This window comes from Pseudophryne corroboree, chromosome 1, assembly GCF_028390025.1.
Source record: "Pseudophryne corroboree isolate aPseCor3 chromosome 1, aPseCor3.hap2, whole genome shotgun sequence".
NCBI classification, from domain to species: domain Eukaryota; kingdom Metazoa; phylum Chordata; class Amphibia; order Anura; family Myobatrachidae; genus Pseudophryne; species Pseudophryne corroboree.
Window position 1 is genome coordinate 925,873,717 of NC_086444.1, and position 7,891 is coordinate 925,881,607.

The window sequence follows — 7,891 nt, forward strand, 5'->3', positions numbered from 1 at the left end:
TAAGAATTATTATAGAAAATCAGGTGTGAGCCAGAAAATCCACTGAATAATATAAACACTTGATTTTTAAATTATGTTGAAACTTTATACACTGTCAGCCACAGTTTTTTAAAGTTCTTTTTATTCTATTTTTCAAAATGCAAGGGATACATAAATATTAACAAACACTTGTTAATCAAGCAATATTAGTAAGACAGAACATTCACTAAAATGGAAATATAAATTACAAAAGTAGTAAAAGAGAATATTAAATTGAGCTCAAAAACAGTGATATAGCAATATAAAAATCAAAATAAACAGAAGTAAAACAATAATTACAGAAAAATAAAAAATAAAAAAATAATGTCTGACTGCTCTTTAAGCATGGCTAAATGTCATAGCATCTCAAAACAGAAAATATTATTGTATTTGACCCACTGTAGATATTTCAAATAGGGAGGGATAGAATCACATAGGGAGGATAATGTGGATTGGATCAGAAATACTGTAGATAAATAGAGTGATAAAATATGGTCAAGGGAGCAAACAGTAGGTCAGTAGTCCAGCCAGAGTATACTAGCAAAATTCACTATTATTTGACTAATAATAATAATAATACTAATAATAATAATAATAATATAGAAATAGGCATTGTCACTAATTAGCTACATGTTAAGATATTGTTTTGGGGATACTTGTTTGAGGGGATGTGACTGCCTTGCTTAGGTTAAAAAATATGTGACATGTATTACCTCTTATCAATACCTCCTGATGCAAATACTTTAAGTCAATGATGCTGTATTATTTTTGTGTATTTACCTTTAATAGGCTTTCCTGTTATTCATTGCCTGCCTTGTTCTCGATATAGTGTGCTTTGTAATAATGCATTGCTCTGATGAATAAAAGAAACAGAAACAAGAAATATTATTATTATTATTATTATTATTATTATTATTAGCAGTAGTAGTAGTAGCAGCAGCAGCAGAAGTAGTAGTAGTAGTAGTAGTAGTAGTATTCACAGTTACTTACAGTACTGTATATAGCACCAGTATATTACGTTACTATTATTCTCATGCAAAGCTCATGCAATGCAATACTCTAGACAGGTGAAACTGAGAAAATTAGAATATCATGTCAAAGTTCATTTATTTCAGTAATTCAACTTAAAAGGCAAAACTAATATATTACATAAACACGCAAAGTGAGATATTTCAAGCTTTTATTTGTTAGAATTTTGATGATTGTGGCTTACAGCTTAAGAAAACCTCAAATCCAAAATCTCATAAAATTTGAATATCGTGAAAAGGTTAAAAATTGTAGACTCAAAGTGTCACACCCTAATCAGCTAATTAATCCAAACCACCTGCAAAGGGTTCCTGGTGCTTTAAATGGTCTCTTAGTCTCGTTCAATACAATTCATAATCATGGGGAAGACTGCTGACCTGAAAGTTGTGGAGAAAACCATCATTGACATGGGAGGGAAAGCCTTGAAAGGAAGTTGCAAAAGAAGTTGGATGTTCTCAAAATCCTGTATCAAAGCACATTAATAGAAAGTTAAGTGGATGGGAAAACTGTGGAAGAAAAAGGTGCACAGCAGCATGGATGACCGTAGCCTGGAGAGGATTGTCAGGAAAAGGCCATTTAAAATTGTAGGGGAGCTTCATAAGGAGTGGACTGAGGCTGGAGTTAGTGCATCAAGAGCCACCACACACAGACGGATCCTGGACATGGGCTTCAAATGTCGCATTCCTCTTGTCAAGCCACTCCTGAACAACAAACAACGACAGAAGTGTCTTACCGGGGCCAAAGAAAAAAAAAAGAACTGGTCTGTTGCTCAATGGTCCAAAGTCCTCTTTTCTTATGAGAGCAAATTTTGCATCTTATTTGGAAACCAAGATCCCAGAGTATGGAGGAAGATTGGAGAGGCACACAATTCAAGATGCTTGAAGTCCACTGTGAAGTTTCCACACTCTGTGTTGATTTGGGGAGCCATGTCATCTGCTGGTGTTGGTCCACTGTGCTTTATTAAGTCCAGAGTCAACACAGCCATATACTAGGACATTTTAGAGCACATCATGCTTGCTTCAGCAGACATGCTTTATGGAGATGCTGACTTCATTTTCCAGCAGTACTTGGCTCCTGCCCACGCTGCCAAAAGTACCAAAACCTGGTTCAATGACCGTGGGATTACTGTGCTGGATTGGCCAGAAAACTTGCCTGACCTGAACCCCATAGAAAATCTATGGGGCATTGCCAAGAGAAAGATGAGAGACATGAGACTGAACAATGCAGAAGAGCTGGAGGCCGCTATTGAAGCATCCTCGTCTTCCATAACAACTCAGCAGTGCCACAGGCTGATAGAATCCATGCCACACCGTATTGAGGAAATAATTCAGAGGTCCGACATTTCTGTATGTAAAATCCTTTTTTATTGATTTTATGTAATATTCTAATTTTTTTAGATTGTGGGTTATTTTAAGCTGTAAACCACAATCATCAAAATTATAACAGATAAAGGCTTGAAATATCTCACTTTGCATGTAATGAGTCTATATAATATATTAGTTTCACCTTTTAAGTTGAAATACTGAAATAAATTAACTTTTGCATGATATTCTAATTTTGTGAGTTTCACCTGTACATGATACAACCCATGATTGTAATAATCAGTCTAACTGTATTTGTTTGCAAAAAGAAAAAGAAAACATTACTTTCAAAATGAGACACAGGAAATGTTTCGATAATAAACCTGATAACAACTGTAGCCAGATGGACTGAAAATGTTATTGTTTAATTATTACTCTTTGTAGACAATCACTCAGAAAGCAAGACACACCTGTGTGTCAATTAGTGTCAGAATGCTTCACCCCATTCTGTAAAGTAGCATAAACATGCAATCGGTTTGCTTAACAATGATAGTGTTATCAGCTGTGATGAGATTTGCCAATAATCCCATTGGAATCAATGTGGCCATGTTTCCAGCAGTCAAAACTGTATTTGTACTGTAAATACTCTGTAGCTGGTGCAAACTGCACTCTCCCTTTTGTACATTTATCTGCACAACTACTGGTCAGCCTTGGGCCCATACTGTAAAAGGCGTACATGTGAACCTCAATTCATACCCATGTTCCACTTTTGTTCCTTCACTCTGGTTGTAAGCACACACAGATTGCAATTAACTCTGCAATTGAGTGTTTGCATGTATTCACATTCTGGGCATACGCAGTGGTGAATTTCCCATTAGGCACATGAGGTACATTCCTTGGGGTGCCACTTGTTTCGGGGCAGCACTTGGATCCTTGTGTTGGTATATGTGACTCCAAGTATATGTGACTCCAAAAGATTTCTGCTGTACTGTACCATATGCCATCTTGAATCTAGTGTAGGTAGAACATGTATAGATGGAGCCTACGTTACCTTTGCTGGCTGAGGCATTAGTTGCGATCAGGCATACACAGCATGCCTGGGAGCAAGGAGGCTTGCCTAATCATAGGGAGGCGTAGTGAATGCTTGGCGTTACCTTTGAGCATAATATCTGCGATCATCCACCAGATGTCACTTTTTAAAATCACCATTGTGCATGCATGTGGTCTCCATTAAAATACAATACTGAACTGCAGCATAAAAACTACTTTACTGGTGCGTCTTATTACGCTACAGTATGCTACAGTATGTCAAATACAGTGTATAGCACTGTATTTAGTACAGTATATACAGATGCAAATAGTACAGTGTATACAGATGCAAATGAACATGACAAAGCCACAGTAAAGTCCATTGACGTTAGGGATATGTGAGTGTCCAAGTCCTGCAGACAAATCAACAAATAAAAATAGTAGTGTATACAGACGCAAACGATCGTGTTACAGGTATGGTCTATTGATGTTAGGGATATGTGAGCATCCAAATCTCGTAGCCATTACAGCATAATTAAAACCAATGGGCTTATGTATCTGTCATGTGGCGATGTGTCTGAGTGGTGAAGTGTGCTGCTTCCCATGCTTAGAGTCCGGGTTCGATTCCCAAAGTGCGAATGCATGTTAATTTTTTCCAGACACTGTATTCATTTTTTATTTTTGTATCTATTGTAATATACCATCACATTCACTAGAAGTGTGCACACAAGTTTTACATAAAGCAGGGCAAAGCTGCAGGAGCATATCTAAAATACACAGTGGCTATGAGGGTAAGCAAGCTCTATGCACCATTCAGTACACATACAATACTGTAGCAGGCCAGACTTGATTGACATGGCTACCATCCATGATCCTGCACCTCTTGGAAGCCCTCAGCTATGGAGCACATGATGACATCAGTTTTTCAAAAATCAGGGCAATGCTGAAGTAGCATTTCAATACCCTAGCTAAAATATACAGGGTGATAGGGATTAGCGAGTGAGTTCTATGCACATTATGATACAACAGACTCGATCCCATAGCAAGAAGACAAAATGGCTGCTGCCCGTGACCCCTTGCCTCGTGGAAGCCCTCAGCTATGGAGTGAGCGACGGCATATATTTTGCAAGAGTAAGGGCAATGCTGAAGGAGCATCACAATACCTTAGCTAAAATACACATGGGTGATAAGGATAAGCAAGTGAGCTCTATGCACATTATGATACACTAGACTCAATCGCATTGCAAGTTGAAAAAATGGCTGCCACCCATGACCCCTTGCCTCGTGGAAGCCCTCAGATATGGAGTGAGTGACAGCATAGGTTTTGCAAGAATCAGGGCAATGCTGAAGGAGCGTCTCAATACACTAGCTAAAATACACAGCAGCAATGAGGTCCCGTAGAATAAGCAATTAATAACTATAGTGTATACAGATGCAAAACAATGAGTTTAAGCTATAGTATGGTCCATTGAAGTTAGGTATACAGTACAGTACAGTATGTGAGTGACCAAGTCCCATAGCCATTAGGGCATAATCTAAAACCATTGGCAAGGAATCACTGCTTACATTTAGACATGAGCTTGTGTATCTGTTATGAGGCATGCGCATGCCTTCTTTTTCCTGAAACTTTATTTAATAAAAATTCTATTATAATATACTGTACTGTACCTTCACATTCAATAGAAATACTGTATGCACACATGTTTTACATGAATCAGGACAATGCAGCAGGAGTGTCTCATTACACTATCTAAAATACACAGCAGCTATGGGTGAGTCCTGTCACCATAAGATGTCTGCTGTACTGTATAGTACAGCAGATTTGCATCTGGGATGCATTTGTGTGTTTGTAATAAAAAAAATAATGTACTCTACATTTACTGTATACAATATTCCTCTAATACACATTTCCTGTGAAAAATATACTAAAAATGACATGCACAAGTACAGTACCTGTACAGTCATGTACAGTACTGTACATGGTGCATTTTCTTTACTGATCTATTTATTTTTACTTCACAATGTACAGCAGGGATGGGGAGCCTTCAGTCCTCTGGCTGTTATTGAACTACACATACAATCATGCCATACTATCATGCCTTGCTACTGTTTTTCTATTTGGCCATGCTAAAACTGTTGCAGGGCATTCTGCAATGTGTAGTTCAACAACAGCTGGAGGACTGAAGGTTCCCCATCCCTGATGTACAGTATTTAACAGTGTTTCTTTGGAAACTGACTTACTATACAGTATATTTACAGAGCAGCCAACTGTCCACCCTACAATTTTGTTTGCCATAATACAGTAGAATATGTAACCATATTAAAGAAGCAACTTAAGAAAAATCACAATGCATGGCTACTGTACTGTAAATCTTATAGTCTATGACATTTGAAGCCAGTACAGTGTGGACAGATCTCTATTGTATGCATTAAATTCCAAATGCAATTTAGAGAAACCTTGTCCAAAATTTTTTGTCTGTTTAACTAAAGACTAGATGGTCCAAGTGGTTCTTACAGTATCTTCCGTCAAAATCTTTCTTTGTACAGTACCTACTGTATGACTAATAAAACATTTGCACTTCACACTTCCGAGTATTAGCAGATGTTAAGATACTGTACAATACAGTAAGAAGTTTGCTGGTACACAGGATGTGTTCTCTACCACAGTGGGGACTAGGAGGGGGTTGCTTAGAGTCAGGAATGCTTTGCACAAATACTGTACAGTAGCAGTCATACTGTACCTGTATTGACTTATGCAAATTACTGTCCTTACAAATTCCTTGTTGTAACCCAGGCTGTGGTAAACATTCTGGGAGATTTGATTTACTGTACTGTATGATGCAGGCGATTAGGAGATAAGTATTGCAATTTGGAGACTACTGCAGTATCTGTGATGGTAGGCAACTACTGTACTGTATGAACCAACAGAATATGTGTGGAGAGAAATTACCCTCCACTGCATAAAGGAAGCACTCCTTACAATTGTGCAAAGTTCTCAAATACTTTTTTTATTGTATAAAATAATTAAAAACAAATACACACATCATTTATAACTGTGTAACATACAGTATTGTACTGAAAAATGTAAGCACAATTGTGACTTGAACATTAATACAGTAATGTACAGTACATAAAAAAAATACTGTACCGTATGCAGCTTAGACAAATCAAATTTCTACATATTGGTGATTATTAAAATTCATGTTACCTAAAACAACAAAGGTACTGTATACTAATACTGTATGAGAAACTAATGTCCAAGATTCTTGAGGGTGTATAGCCTCTCTGAGTCTGGGGGCCCAGTACAAGCATACTCCTTTGTCCCCACTGATGCCATAACTGGTTGCTGTGTCCACCAGTGACTGACATCACAATACATATCCACCCAGTTGTGACATCATGCATGACACATTGGTACAGTCAGGGGGAGATAGACCATAGGCCTCACCAGGAAGAATCCTGATAGGTCAATGTGTCTTTGTGGCCTGTTTTAGGTTTTGTCATGTGGCCTCAGCGCATACATGACAGGCGGCCCTCCCATCACACTCAGTACACTGCATTGTCCTGATTCATTGCTTCACGGAACGTTATACTGTACTTCTTGTGCTGCCCATGTCTGGACACTTCTAGACAATAGTACATGGACACTTTTAATTCCCATTCTGCCCCTCAGACACAGCAGCAGCAAAGATGCAAGGAAAGCTGCATTTGCATACAATCAGGCCCTGTAAGGCAATTACCCATTGTCAGGATGGCCAAATTATTGTTGTTAGTATTTTTTCCCAAAATAAAGTATACAGCTCAGTAAATAATATAAATAAATATAAAGCTACTGTACATAAGTCCTATAAATATACTATACAGTTTTACTGTAAAGGTGTGATACAGTACAGTACTTTACTATACACAGCAGCCTCAGGAGACGTTAATGTACTGTACTTTAGAAATACTGTACTCTCTCACTGAGCTTGCAGTACAGTACTGTACAGTAATTACAACATTGTGTCAGTGATAAGGTTGCACTGTGAGCTGAGCAGCCGAGTGGTACAGTATGTTTATGGACAGTACTCTGTGTAATGGTAAAAGGACCATGGTTAACCAATATGCAAGCATTCATCATCATGGGTGTTATGAAGAAAATACAAAACAGAACCTTAGTACAGTTATAGGTAAATGTACTGTATACAACTTTCTGTTTTGCCACACTTCCAAGGCGAAGTAGTAAAGGACATCAACAAGATGTACTGTACTAAGCAAAAGCTCCTCCCTCTGACAATGTCCCCTAAGCACTTCAGCACCCAGTGGAAGCAAGGAAGAGGCAAACAACTACAGAGCAGTGAGTCTTACTTCAGTAGTAGGGAAAATAAAGAGTTGTACTGTAGATTATCTAAAATACAGCAATTTATAGGATCCCAAACAGCATGTATTCACTGGGGGAGATCATGTCAAACAAACCTTATTGACTTTTTTGACTGTGTGACTACAGTGGTGGCTAAAGGTGTAGCCGTGGATACACA